Raw genomic sequence first — 15,911 nt, 5'->3', positions numbered from 1 at the left:
TAGGTGAAATGAACCCCAAGATAAGTATTGAAATGTTTTTTTTCTTTCTTGCAATTGTTTCTAACATATTTATAAGATTATTTCTTTGTTGCTTTGTATGTCCCTCCCCCATGGTATAACCCCTGCTTCCATTTTATTTGATATTGGAATAATTTGTGAAGGGAATGGGCAAAACCAACCTTTAAATAGGGATACGTCGGACCCATTGCAACAATGAGCTATACAAGTCATTATGTCCAATAACGAACTTTACAACTTTTGCCAGGGGCAGGGTGTTGGGGGCTTGGAGAGGGGAGATCGGAAAGGATGAGAAGTGGAAACAGGAGGAGGCAACAACGCTTGATAAGAAATTTACTCATTACCTTACCCATGTAATTGTAACCCCTCTGTATGGCATTTTGCGAAAAAAAAATTTAAAAAACGTTTGGCAGAATAATGTCAAAAAGGTTTTGACAGAATAATCATTAGTGTATCACCTAGAATCTGGATATGGTTAGTAACTCTAGAGGATTTTCTCATACTTTCAGAATTTTTGTAAACATACATAATAAGTCAAATGAGGTGTTTTATACCTATAATCCTAGCTACTCTGAAAATGGAAATGTCGACAGTTGCAGTTCAAGGTCAAGCTACAAGAGACCTCCAGCTCAATCAATAAAAGCTGGGTGTGACAATGTGTGGCTGTCATCCTACATATGTTGGACATAAAACTAGGAAGTTCACTATCCAGGTAGCCTAGGAATAAACAAATACATGATTCTATCTCAAACACACACAAAGCAAAAATTGCTGGATATGGCATGGTTCAAGTGATCAGATGCCTGCCTGGCAAATCCAAGGCTCTGAATTTGAATCCAAGTACTTACGTCAAAATATTAAAAATAAATAATATGAATTAATTCTCTAAATCACTTCTCAGTGCAATTATCTTATGTATACTTCAAATAATCTTTTAGTGATGGCAGAGAATTGATTAAACCAGATCAATATGATAGGTGAAATGAACCCAAGAATAAGTATTGAAATGTTTTATTTTCTTGCTTACAATTGTTTCTAACATATTTATAAGATTATTTCTTTGTACTGGGAATGCCTAGCTTCTTCATGGCTGACAGGCTGGTGTGCTCATGTGGACCCATTCACCAATTATGCCTGCTATGCCCCGAGTTCAGATCCCAGCCCTGCCAAAAGATTCATCTTGATGTCAGAAGCAAATCGTTGCCCTGTCTTCCTTTCCTGTGCAACTGCTTGGTGTCAGTTAGGATGGAGAATGCATGGGCCACCCTGTGGTCATGGGAATAAGTTGTTATACATGTCAGCCGAGTTATACATGTCATCATACACTCAAGAAAATACACAATACATCCATGAATAGCATACAAAATAAAGACCACAACTACACTTAATATACGATGCAGTCCACACACGGATGTGAATATATATCCCATGTTTCAATGATGCATTGAGGACTATTTTGACCTCCCTGGGGCTCAATTTCAGTTCCTGGGAACAGCCCAGCTCCTTACTAGCTCACAGTCTGGTGTGATCACTTGGACCCAATGGGCAGTTGGGCTTCCTAGGACTCGAGTTCAAATCCCAGCACTGCCCAAATTCACCCTGATGTGAGAAGCCAGTCATTGCACTTGTTTTCATGTGCTGTGCAAATTCTGGGTCTCAGCTATGATAGAGAAGGTATAGGCAACTCTACATTCATGGGAATAGGTTGTCATCCAGTTCACCACAGTTATATCTGTCAACCTATACTTAAGAAAATATACAATACATCAATGTCTAAGACACAAAATAAAGAGAATGAGTACACCAAATGCAAGATGTCGCCCTCTCATGTTTGGAAATATAGATCCTTTGTTTAATTATGAATTTATGACTATATTGGCCCCCACCAGGACTACATCACAGGTCCCAGGAATGGCCTACCTCCTTAGTGGTTCACAGGCTGGTGTGCTCACCATGACCCATTCACCAGTTGGGCCTGCTAGGCCTTGAATTCAAATTCTAGCATTGCCAAAAGATTCATTCTAATGTGAAAAGCCTAAGGTTGCTCATGTTTTCCTGTTCTGTGAATGTCTTGACTCTCATTGAGGATGGAAAATGCTATATAAGCAAATCAGTAGCCATTGGAATAGGTTGTCATCCATGTAAACACAGTTATATCTGTCACCATATTCAATAAAATGCACAATACATCCATGAATAAGATAAATAAAAAATGAATAAAAAGTGTAACTACACTGAATGCAAGATGCATACCACACCTGTAGGTAAAGAGAGATCCTATGTTTAAAAAAGGTGGGCTTGCTATTTTGTCCAGTGCTGGGGCTTCAAATCAGGCCCTAAACCAGGCCTGACATTCTAGTCTTCAAGGATGGTGATCTTCCCCTTCCCCCTCAGTGCAACAGAGCTATCCAAACCTGAATTCATATCCCAGCGCTCACAAATAATCCATCCTGATGTCAGAAGCCACTTGTTGCACACCTTTTCCTCTCCTGTGAAAGTCCTGAGTCTCAACCAAGAAGAGGAATTCATAAGCAACCCTATAACCATAGGAACAGGTTGTCATCCATGTCAGCAAAGTTATACCTGTCCCCATATTTAGTAAAATACAGAATACCTCCATGAATAGAGATAAAATAAGAAGAAGTTCACCGAACACAAGATGCTGAACAAACATGTATGTCAATATAGATCGTATGTTTAAATTATGAATTCATGACTATAGTGGACCACCCTGGCAATCAATGTCAGATCCTGGGAATGGCCTAGCTCGTTAGTTGCTCACAGGTTAGTGTGTTCACCTTGACTTATTGGCCTCTTGGTCCTACTAGGACCTGAGTTAAGATCTCAGCACTACCAACAAGTGGATCATGGAGTAAGAAGCCAAGTGTGAATCTTATTTTCCTTTTCTCTGAATATCCTGGGTGATCCTGAGAATCCTGGCATGATGGACAACATTTCTATAAATCTAGATGCTCTGTGATAGGATGTCATCAATGTAATAAATTTAAGGTGTTTCATCTTAGTACAATCAATGGTAAATAAATGAATAAAATAAAAAATACAAGAACAACCACACCAAACATGTATGGACTAAACATCTATAGGTAAGTATAAATCCTGTCTTTACAATGTATATAAATAGTATGTTTCCAGAGCTAGGGCTTGAATACAGGACTAGTGAACAGGCCTAACTTTCTTATCTTCAAATATGGTGATCTTCCCCTTCATCCACATTGCTCCAGATTTACCCAGATCCTGAGTTCAAATCCAAATCCTGGAAGAATAAACAGCGTGAATTGCAAGCCAGGGAGCTAAATTTTTTTATTTTACTTTTCTCAATATGGCTGCTGATCTCAGGTCGTGGCAACTCTGCCTCAGCTTTGATCACCCTAGTCTGGGTTGCAGCCACTAGATCTACAGCTCCACCTGGGAACCTAGACCCTCAGGCCTTGCAAGGAAAGCAATGCACAGAAAAAATATGGCCATTTTATGTTTTCTTCCTTTGCATGGTGACCCTCATGGGTCTGAATGACACTGTTGCAAAGGGTACTTCATCTTGCATTGCTGAAGGCTGCCAGACTATCAGGGATGCCATAGGCCCACGTGGCAACATAGGCTCTGATTTCGAATCCCTGTCCTGACACCAACCAATGGCAGGAGCTACTAAGAAAATGGTTCCCATCCATAGGATTAACAATGGAATGTTGTCAATGTCACGGTTGAATGAATTGATCATGAATGATTCTCCTATAAAATTAGACAGCATCATTTCAGGAGGTTGATGCATTTTATTTAATATTTATGAAGCATTGAAAGAATATTATTACATAAAGGAAGCAATAATTTCAGGACACTGATTTCATTAATAGTTTAAGGATGAAAACAATTAATTACATTACATTAATTACATGGAGGCATAATTAATACCCAGGGATTGGAAGGAATGTAGTCTATATAACTGAATACTGTATAGACTTCTCTGACACTCTATAAAGATATATATTTATTAGCGTACTGCCATCTGCATGTCAATCTTCTCTTATTTTGGTCACCCCTGGGGCATGATCTGAAGTCCTGGGAACAACCTGTCAGCTCAATTTGCCCCAGGATGGCATGCTAACACTCACAGATTCATGAATTGGGCCTTGTAGGCTTGGAGGTCTTGAGTTCAGATGCCAGCACTCCCAAAAATGAATCATGTAGTAAGAAGATGATGTGACAAGTTTTCCTGTTCTGTGAAAGTCCTGGGTGTCAGGTATGAAATGGAATACATATGCAGACCTATATCCTGTGTAATCAATGTGATCAATGTTTTATGTTCCATAATAGTCAATAAAATAAATGGTCAATACATGAATTGAACAACAAAATAAAATAAATACACTGAATGCAATATGGAGTCAACATATGTATATAAATATAAATCATATATTTAAATTGTACATGAATAGATAGGATGTTTTCTAGTGTTGGAGATCTATTTTAGGCATAAGGAACAGACCTGAATTTCTTGACTTTAAGTAGGCCAGCTTCCCATTCCCACACAGTGCAACAGAGTTTCCAAGACATTGAGTTTCAATCCCAGTCCTGGCAGAAAAATGGTACCTTTGCAGTATGTGAGGCCCAATTCTTAAGCATTTCATTATGCCTCCATTTTATGAATGTGATTGTTTAACTGCTTAATAAAGAATTAACAAAAATCGATCAGTATCCTATAATATAATTGCGTATAATTTTATCCTAGAATCATTCAAGAACTGCCCAACATGACATATATCACATTCCATTGGTATTCCTATGGATAGAAATGAGTTCCTTTGGATCTCCAGCCATTTGGAGGTGGCAGGACCAGGATTCCAACTGTGAGCTCCAGCTCCCACCACTTCAACCTGGGGATAGGGTACTCACCGGGCTGTCCAAGAATATCAGCAAGACCAATGATTAGACAGGCACCAGTGGCTCTCAGCAGTCCTCCTTGATACTTACAAGGCTGTGATGGGAGGATCATGGTCAAAGTCATCCTAGTCAGGAAAGTCCTTGAGACCTCTGTCCAACTTCAGTGCCAACAAAGCCAGAAGCCCAGGGCTCCAGTGTGGAGGGCGAGCCTTGAGCAAAAGCAGTGTACAGACTGTGCCCAGATCCTGAGTTCAAGGTCCGGGTCTGGCAACAAACAGACATACAGAACAATCTGTGCAGCCATCCAGCTAAAGCAGGTCACCATCTCATCTCCAACTGAATTAGACATTGTTCCTTGGGAAAAGATCTGGGGGAGCTGCTATCTTCTTGACTCCGCCCATGCTGCTCGCATCACAGAATTCTGGCCACACCCCCATTCTTTCATGGTTATTTCTGACCAATGGGATACAAGAATGGTGATCACGCCCACATTCCATGCTGCCTAGTAGCACCTGGGATTCCCTCTGTTAGTTTACAACACTACCAGCAGTTGAGGAAAGTAGAGGTGGCTGAGTGGTGAGGAAGAGACTCAAGCAACTTTGGACTATAGTAGGAAATTGAGATGCCTACCCGCACCCTCGCTCCCTCCTCACCTTTCCAAGTTGCAGGATTTCAAACCTCAGGCAATGGTGCACTGCCAGCCTGCCTAAAGCCCTTACCTGGTCCCTGGTCTTGGTTCTCTGCTCTTGGCCCATGTGTTTGCAATGCCGCTGCCATTGCTGCTTGCCCCACCTGGAGCAGCCCCCAGCAGCTTTTCTCAGCAGCACAGGTGAGTGGCTGCCCCCAAATCACCACTACCTGGGCTCAGACACCCCTCTGGGGGCACCATGATCCCATGCTTGTTTCCTCATCCTGGCTCTGCGGAGCCACCTTTCTGTCTTGGGCATTTCTGAAATAGAAACTCAATATATGCTTTATTTGGACTGGATCGAGGTCCTCCTATCTGGGACAGGTATGCTCCACCAGGCCTGGTCCTCTGTAGTTGGGATAGTAAACATGTAGCCCCATACTCAGTCATCGATTTAGATGGATTATCCCAAACTTTTAGTCCACAGCAGCCGATTCTTGACCACAGGTGAAGCTCTGGGTAGGGCCACAACCATCAGACCTCATTTTCCTCACAGGACAGTTTTGAGGAAAAAAGGGATTTATAGAGAGGGAATCTCTGGAGCATGGCTTGGCATGGTGGGAGTGGCATTCAGAGAAGGTTCTCTGCAATTCTGTGAGCAAATGACAGGAAGATACCCACAAAGAGCACAGGTGGGGCCAGTTATTAATCATGCAACAGCTGAGGATTTTGAAAAAAAAGCATGGCTCTTTTAAATCATTACCCTATACCCATGAGGAAGGGGATCCTTCACTGTGTTGAATTTTGCATCTGGGGAAACCGAAGCACAGAGAAGTCAGGTGACCTCCTTATGATTTCAACTTCACAGGACGCTCGGACTTCACTACCATGCTCCCTAGGACAATGGGTGCTATTCAATACCACTTCTTGTAGTAGGAAGTCTACTTCTTGTCAGTTGTGGGGTTTGAACCCTAGGCATGGGCACTGATCTTGAGCTCCTCAGCAAAAGGCTAGTGCTCTATCACTTGAGCCCACAGCACCACTTCTGGTTTTCTGGTGGTTCTTTGGAAATAAAAGTCTCAAAGACGTTCCTGCGGGAGCTGGCTATGAACCATGATCCTCATATGTCAACGTCCAGTGTAGTTAGGATTAGAGTTCTGAGCCACCGACACAACTTAATTTTAATTCTGACTTCTCTCTCTCTCTTTTACAAAAACTGGTTGAATAGGTGCTGGAGGAGGCGGTCCAGCATCCCCATGTGGCTGGAATCCAAGGTGACCCTCTCATTCTGGAGGTGGGCTGTGGGTCAGGAGCTGTCCCGCTCAGCCTGTTGAAACAGCTCCCTGAGGTAAGCCGCACTATTCCCTAGCTAGACCATGAAATTCATTGTCCATCCAGCCTTACTGGACTTATTGAATTGTATTGTTTTCTACATCATTTTCTATCACCTGACCAAACTTATGGTACAGAGTTACGGAGTGAAAATGTAATGCCTTCTTAAGAAAGTCATTTAGGGCTCTGGGAATGTGGCTTCATGGTATGGTGATTGCCTAGCATGCATGAAACCCTGGGTTCAATTCCACAGTAACACAGAAAAAAGAAAAACACTAGAAGGAATGCTGTGCCTCAAGTGGAAGAGTGCTAGCCTTGAGAAAAAAAAAGCTCAGGAATAATTCCCTACCCCTGAGTTTAAGCCCCAGGACCGGCAAAACAATAAGTAAATGGAAAATAAAGAACCCATACTTGAAATATATAATTGCTACTTCCATAATGACACCTGATAATAGCCTCTAATTCATGTATTTTACTTAGGATACTGTGTTGAAAAAAGTTTTGTTCATTAAGTCACAGCAATTAATGCCAGGAATGTGCTTAGATGTCAGCTGAAGATTAATTCTGGAAATTCAAGGATACAAGGATTTTGGATCATCACTGCTAATCACAAAGTGAAAAGTAGTCTAAGTGTGATTTTGAAATCTTTTTGATCAGTTTTGGCATCAAAAATGCAGAAGGTAATTAATAGTTGTGACAGAAAATAAGGAGTAACTCCAGATGTAAGGGAAAAATGATAGTAAATAAGATATACAAGAAACTGGTCTAGAGAACCATTTTTGGTTATTGACGAACTAGTTGTCAACTAGGCTTTTGCTCATTGCCTTTATCATTCTAAATCTCTTAGGGTAGTTCTTATTCTCTGCGTGATAAATGTTTCTCCTTTTTTTTTTTTACTTCTTTTTTCCTCTTTTTTCTTTTTTAAATTTTTTTATTTTTTTTAATTTTAATTTTAATTTTTTGTGAACATACTGTACAGAGGGGTTACAATTACTGGACAAGATAATGAGTACATTTATCAATCATTGCAGCCTCCTCCATTGTTGACCTTTCACATCCCTTCCCATCCTCTCCCCAACCCTGAACCCGAACTCCTCCACTCCGCACCAAAGTTGTAAAGTTCGTTTTTGTCATGAAAACTTGTACTTCTCATAGTTGCATCGGGTCCAGCTGTATCCTTAAATGACTTGTTTTTCCACATCTCCTCCACAAATTATAACGACATCAAATATAATGAAAGCAGTGGTTGTACTGTGGGGGAGGGACATACAAAGCAGCAAAGATAAACTTATAAGTGAGTTAGAAACAAATGCATGAAAAAAACATTTAAATACATATCAAGGGTTCATTTTCCTAAGATCACATTATCTGACCTTTACTGCTTGACTCATACATATATTAGATATTGCAAATAAGGGAAATCATGAGACCTATGTTTCTTTGGGCTTGGCTTACTTCACTTAATACAATTTTTTCCAAGCCTTTCCATTTCCTAACAAATGGGACAATGTCATTCTTTCTGATGGAGGAATAGAATTCCATTGTGTATATATACCACATTTTCTTGATCCATTCATCTACTGAGGGGCATCTGGGTTGGTTCCATATCTTAGTTATAGTAAATAATGCTACAATAAACATAGTTGTACTGTTAGCTTTAGTGTGGTCTTGTTTGTGAACATTTGGGTAAATGCCCAAAAGTGGGATTGCTGGGTCATAGCAGAGCTCTATGTGAAGTCTTCAGGAACCTCCATACTGCTTTACAAAGAGGTTGAACAAGTTTACACTCCCACCAACAATGAAGTAAGGTTCCCTTCTGTCCACATCCCCTCCAGCATCTGTTGTTGTTGGAGTTCTTGATTATAGCCATTCTAACTGGTGTGAGGTGGTATCTCAATGTTGTTTTGATTTGCATTTCTTTTATGGCTAGGGTGGTTGAGCATTTCCTCATGTGCCTATTGGCCATCCTTCTTTCTTCTTCAGAGAAATTTCTTTTTAAATCTTTAGGCCACTTATTTATTGGGCAGTTGTTTCTTTGAGGATATGTTGTTGGGGGATTTAACTTTTTGAGTTCCAAGTATATTTGAGATATGAGACCCTTGTCCATTGTATGGCTAGTGAAGATCTTCTCACAATCCATGGGCTTTATATTGATCTTGCTAGCTAGGTCCTTTGTGAGGCAGAAGCTCTGCAACTTCCTGCAATCACATTTGTCCAACCTTTCTTTGATTTGTTGTGTTTCCTGGTCTCTATTAAGAAAATTTCGGCCTGAGCAAAGGAGGCCTAGGATTTCTCCTATTCCATCCTGTAATGTTTTCAGAGTGTCTGTATTGACTCGGAGTTCTTTGATCCATTTGGAGTTTATTCTGGTGTAGGGTGTTATATAAGGATCTAGTTTTAATTTTCTACAAGTAGTTAACCAATTTTGCCAGCACCATTTACGGAAGAGACTGTCTTTCTTCAATCCTATTATTTTAGCACCCTTATCGAAGATTAATTGGGTATAGGTCTATAGGTTCATTTCTGGGTTTTCAATTCTATTCCATTGGTCCTCAGGTCTGTTCTTATGCCAGTAACAAGCTCTTTTGGTTACTATGGCTTTATAGTAAAGTTTGAAATTTGGTATTGTTATTCCACCAGCAGTGTTCTTTCCGTTGAGGAGTGTTTTTGCTATTTGTGGTCTTTTATTGTTCCATATGAATTTTTGGATTGCCTCTTTTATTTCCTTGAAGAATGAGGTTGGAATTTTGATCGGTATCGCATTGAATTTGTAGATACCCTTGGGAAGTATTGCCATTTTCATGATGTTAATCTTTCCAATCCAGGAGCATGGGAGGTTTTGCCATTTTCTAAGTTCTGTTTTGATTTCCTTCTTCAAGATTTTAAAGTTTTCATCATAGAGTTCCTTCACTTCTTTGGTTAAGTTAATTCCTAGGTATTTTATTTTTTGAGGTGCTATTACAAATGGAGTTACTTTCCTAATTTCATCCACACTTTTCTCATTGTTGGCATACAGAAAAGACATTGATTTTTGGGGGTTAAATTTATGCCCTACTATCTTGCCAAAGTTTTGAATCAGCTTGAGTAATTTGGGAGTGGAGTCCATGGGATTCTTTAAATACAAGATCATGTCATCTGCAAAGAGCGAGAGTTTTATTTCTTCTTTCACTATTTGGATCCCCTTTATGTTTTTGATCTTGTCTTATTGCTGTAGCTAGGCATTCTAATACTAGATTGAAGAGAATTGGAGAGAGTGGACATCCTTGTCTTGTTCCTGAGTTAAGAGGAAATGGGTTTAGTTTTTGACCATTAAGTGTAATGCTGGCTGTAGGTTTGTCATACAGAGCCTCATTATATTGAGTAATGTTCCATGGATTCCTAATTTTTCCAAAACCTTCATCATAATCGGGTGTTGGGGCGCGCGCGCGGGGCCGTGCCAGCTTCCCTCCCCCCCACTTCCTCCCATGTCTCCCTTCCCCCTCTCCCACTTCCCATGGGTCAGGCTGCTGGCTCCACAATGGGAACCGCCGCCACCCCCACTGCTGCAGCTGCCTCTTGATAGTTTTTCGCGCTCCTCCTTTTTCTCCTCCTCCTCTGCCTCCTCCTCTTTCTCCTCCTCTTTTAGGGCTCCAGTCAGGCCGAGCTGGCTCCGCTCACGAAAATTCAGACATGGCAGAACTTTTTATGGAATGTGAAGAAGAGCTAGAGCCATGGCAGAAGAAAATAAAAGAAGTTGAGGAGGATGACAATGATGAACCAATCTTTGTTGGAGAGATAGCAAGTTCAAAACCAGCAATTTCAAATATTTTGAACAGAGTTAAACCAGCTCATATTCAAGGGGAATAAAGAATGGTGTGCTCAGTCGAGGTATTTCTGCTGCATTCAAGTCTACAAGTCAACACAATACGAACCCATCAAATCCAGTTGCTGCCTCGCCAGTAAATTTTCATCCTGAATCTAGATCTTCAGATAGCTCTGTTATTGTACAGCCTTTTTCTAAACCTGGCTATTTAACAAAGTCATCCCGAGTTGTATCTAGTAATTCTTCTGAGTTACTGTTTGACTTGACCCAGAATACAGAATTACCACAGTACCAAGGGATACCAACAATTTCTGGAGCAGGTCTGAATGAAAATTTGTTTTTATCAAAACGTCCTTCTGCTTCTGAACAGTGTAAATCCAAAAAATCCCAAGCCTGGTGAAAGTGTTTCTGTAACAGATTTCTCAGCTGTATTCCCTGTAGTTAAAACTCCTTCACTGATTTCTCCCCAAGCTATGCCATCAAAAGGTGAAAATACTTCATCAAATTAATCTAAAGATGGAATGCCTTTTCCACGAGCTTGTCCAAAGTGCAATATTGATTTCAATCTTCTGGATCCTTTGAAAAATCACATGCAGTATTGTTGTCCAGACATGATAAATGACTTTTTGGGACCAGATAAAACAGAAAACTCAAATACAGCAAATAAAGCTATGACTGCTGATTCAGAGAAAGGAAAATTGATCATGTTAGTTAATGACTTTTATTATGGAAAACATGAAGGAGATATCCAGGAAGAACAGAAGACTCATACAACCTTTAAATGCTTCAGTTGCTTGAAAGTTCTCAAAAATAATATTAGGTTTATGAACCACATGAAACACCACTTGGAACTTGAGAAGCAGAGCAGTGAGAGCTGGGAAAACCACACCACCTGCAAGCACTGCTACCGGCAATTTCCCACACCCTTCCAGCTGCAGTGCCACATCGAGAGTACACACACTCCTCACGACTTTTCTACCATTTGTAAAATCTGTGAATTATCATTTGAAACAGAACATGTTCTTTTACAACATATGAAGGACAATCATAAACCCGGTGAGATGCCATATATCTGCCAGGTTTGCAATTATAGATCATCATCATTTTCTGATGTAGAAACTCATTTTTGAACATCTCATGAAAACACTAAGAATTTACTTTGTCCATTTTGCCTCAAAGTTATCAAAATTGCAACACCCTATAAGCATCATTATATGAAGCATCAGAAAAAAGGAATACATCGTTGTAAAAAATGCAGACTGCAATTTTTGACCTGCAAGGAGAAAACACTTCCTACTTGATGCTATTACATTTTTTAAATAAATAAGCATTCTCTACGTGATCACTTGAGGGGTTAACTCTTTCTATAAATGTGTTTAATCACTCGAGTACTGTATTAAACATCCATAATCATTATCAGGAACTTGTGATTGAGATGAGAAAGAAATATCTAGATTTCTCGCTTCTCTTTTCCTCTTCTCCTTTTTCTAGTGAGAATTCTCAGCCTTTCTCCAAATTCTCCTATTAATAAAGAAAGAATGACACATTGTGGATATCAAGCAAAAGGCTCCAAAGCCTGAGTTTTATTGTTTCAGAAATAGATGAAATAAATCAGAGTGGCCCAAGGAAGAAGAAAAGCAAGATGTTTCCCTTTCTGGCTTCAACAATAGAGACTGAACACGACTTTAAACATCTAATAAACAATTTTCCTTAGCTAATTTTTAAAAAATATTGTTTTTAATAAATAATAATTTTAACAATTAAAAAATTTAAAATATGTAGTAATTTGCTGTTTGCTTTTAGTAGGCATGAAATAAGACTGCATTAACATTGTGTGAGTTGAGAGGCTAAATTTTATCAGAATCCAAACAAAATGAAAAATATATGATTTTAAGAAAATAGCTTTTAGGTAAATTTTCAACATGACATACACACAGGGACATCTTTTTTCTTCTTTTCCTCTCCACACTTCAATAAGCAGTTCATGTAATTCAAATAGCTGTGTTTCTTTCAGAAATAGATTACACATAAACAAGTTAAAAGATGAGAACCATTATTGGTGGTGCATTCTTTAAAAATAGCAGTCAAATAACTATTAACCATAATTCCAAAATAATAATCAAATGCTCTTGAAAAGAGAAGATTGTAAGCAGAATATACAAAAAGTGATAGTGCCAGCACTGCTTCAGGAGCTGCTGTCTGATATTTAAGATTTCTAGTAAATGACAATTTTTAATCAAGATTAAATGCTTTCAGGAACCAAATTTTTTCTAGTTATATTTTATTGAAGGAATATGTTGTTCAAAATTAATGAAAGGGTAACAGGTTATAACCTGTAGAAAGAATGCTTACACACTCATTGTGGTAGGCATTAAATACCTTCCCAAAATATCTATAGTCCTGAAATATCTAATCAATCAAATGTAGATTTACATTTTATATATAAGTTTGTAAAATAATCACCTTTCATTGCCCAAGGAACACAAATTTGAATAATTATCAGATGGGCAAAGTATACTCAAAAGTCCCAGTTGTAGTTCGAAAGGGACATCATTAGGTAAGAAACATCAGAAAGATGTAAAGATGCTACATTAGAAGATTAAGAAAAAGACAAGAACAAACATACTGAAGTTTCTGGGAAGCGGAACAGGAAGTATATGCCTTTTCCACTAGATTCACCTGAAAAATATTTTAGCTCTGTAGGAGGCTCTATTTTAATCTAGTGAGACTTATTTTAGATTTCTGTCCTTTAGAAATGTAAATGATAAATACGGATTATTCAAGACAATTATCTTGTAAAAATATTTTACAGCAGATTTGGTGTAGTAAGCTAAATCAACTACAGCCTTTTCCTGATGCAACTACAAGGATACCACGAATCCTAGTTTCTGAGAATAAGAAAAAGTTGCCACCAGCTTTATACACATGTAAGATGTACATACTACTAAGGGCCTTTCATTAATGAAGTCTTGAATTTCTAAATAATATTTAAACAAGAAGCTCCCTATCTTCATTTTCATATTTGGGGATCACTAAGTACCAAAGTTATGTGGAAGGCTAGGGTAAGAATATAGAAATGAAATATGTCTCCTGTTATTATAAAGATAAATTATGTTATTTTGATTTACAGTTTCTAAGATAATAAAAAATAAGGTAAAACCGAAATGGTAACTCAATCTTTTCTCCTTCCTAACTTTCCAACAGAAATTAGAGAATCCAGTAAAGATAAGCAATCCCAGGATAGTATAGGATGTTATAGGATCACCGGATGGTGAAAAAGAAGTTAACAAAAATGGGTTCCATGGAACAATGGGAAAAAATATCTACACCTACAGATTGTGATATAGCTAGAAAATAGTTTGCCCTATGCTAAGTCTTTGACATTTTAGCTACTTTCATCCCTTAGGAAATGACTTTATTAATACTCAAGGGTTTGCAGCTTATAACCCAGCAACAAATAATGCTTCTAAATGTAAACAAGCATGATACTAAGAGTAACCAAGGCTACTTGCATTGCTATAGCTGATAAAGTAGAATGATCTTGGGGAATAGTCAAGCAATCTTGAACTTTTTTATACCTTTCTTCTTCTCCAACACAAGAAGTCCTAGTCTAGATATGTAAAATTTCAATAAAAGATTTTTATGCTTTTTATCGTTCACATTAAAGCAAATACACTTTTCCTTTTTGCAAGCCTGACTTTGAACCAGTCAGACCCTCACCATATTTTATAGACAAACGTTTACTGCTTTGGCTTAGGCGTTTTCTTTCCTTTGGTTGTTGCTCTCTATTATTTTCACAGCTACATAGAAAAAAAGATAAATCCATTTTACTTATGTTGGATTGTTCAAAGTCTAGCTGTCTTCAGTTTTCTGTTCCCTTCTTCACTGTTAATTGAAGTTTAATTATTGCTCTTTAAATGATAACAAAAACATGATACTTTAACGTATATTCTCATTGAAACCAGTGAATACAGGAGTGTAGGCGATTGTTTTATAATTGTTTCAAATATTTTCCTTGGCTATTTTCATTATTCCCTTTGTTCCTGTCTTCTAATCAGGAACACAAGGTTACACAAAAGAGCTTCCTAAGGAATAGGATGTTAGGCAGAAAAAAACAGATATATAATTAAAGGTTTTCATCTCTTAAGAGACTGAAAAGCTCAGAAGACATTGTGTTATTACTTGTACAGTTAAGATGACTTGAATGTTTGGTTCTTAAAATAATTCAAATGCATGTAAAATGTTACAGTTGTTCCAAAAAATGATTATGGTTTATATTTTTCTGCTTCAATGAGATGAAATCTCTTACAAGGTTGGAGGGCATATTTATTTTAGGGTAGAAGGGGTAATCTTAGAAAGCCAAGGGAGTTTCCTAAAACAACACTGCCTATCACATATCAGTTAATTATATTTATGACATATAAGTATATAAACATACAAATATGAATTGAGTGAGAAATGTGTGATTTACACAATTGATTCAATGACATTTAAAACCAGAGTTCACTTCTCTACGTTTATATAAACTAGTATATCTAGTGAGGATTTAAAGGTTTTTATAATACATATTTTAACATTTATACCAAAATATTAGTTTATTTGTAACTGTTTACTTTTAATTTTTGTCGGTTATGGAGCTTGAAATCTTGACCTGGACGATGTCGGTCAGGTCTTCAGTTCAAGACTAGTTATCTACCACTTGAGCCACAGCCAGTTTTCTGGTGGGTCATTGGAGATAAGGGTCTCATGGTCTTTCCTGCCTAGGCTGGCTTTGAACCATGATTCTCAGCTCTCAGCCTCCTTAGTAAATAGCGTTACAAGTATGAGCCATTGGAGCCTAGCAACATAATTATTTTTTACACATTTATGAAATATGAAGTGATATTCCCATTCATTTATATGTTGTTTAATGATCAAGCCACATCATATCCATTAATTTCTGCATGTAACATTTCTTTATGGGGAGAATGCTCAAAAAGTTATCTTCTGACTGTGATGAAATATCTATTCTTAAGTATAATCACTTTGCTTCTTGTAGTATAAAATTAATATATTTACTTTTAATCATGGAAGTTTGCTAATTAAAGTTATATAAAACATGAATTGTAAAGTGAAAGAAATTCATAGTTCCTTTGCTTGTTTAAAGAAAATAATTATGCATTTTTTCAATTATATTTCTTTGGGAATATGTAGCATTCATTGATTTAACTGTTAAAATTGATAACAGTTACATTA

General features: G+C 38.0%; 1 pseudogene; it reads left to right on the top strand.

Moving 5' to 3' along the window:
- The first annotated feature begins 10,537 nt into the window (after nt 1-10,537).
- LOC138839107 (zinc finger protein 280D pseudogene) lies at nt 10,538-12,030 on the top strand (annotated as a pseudogene).
- The last annotated feature ends 3,881 nt before the right edge of the window (nt 12,031-15,911 follow it).

The sequence above is a fragment of the Dipodomys merriami genome, unplaced genomic scaffold (assembly GCF_024711535.1).
Source record: "Dipodomys merriami isolate MVZ:Mamm:240054 unplaced genomic scaffold, mDipMer1.0.p SCAF_293, whole genome shotgun sequence".
Lineage (NCBI taxonomy): Eukaryota > Metazoa > Chordata > Mammalia > Rodentia > Heteromyidae > Dipodomys > Dipodomys merriami.
This window is presented reverse-complemented; position numbering and strand designations above follow the sequence as displayed.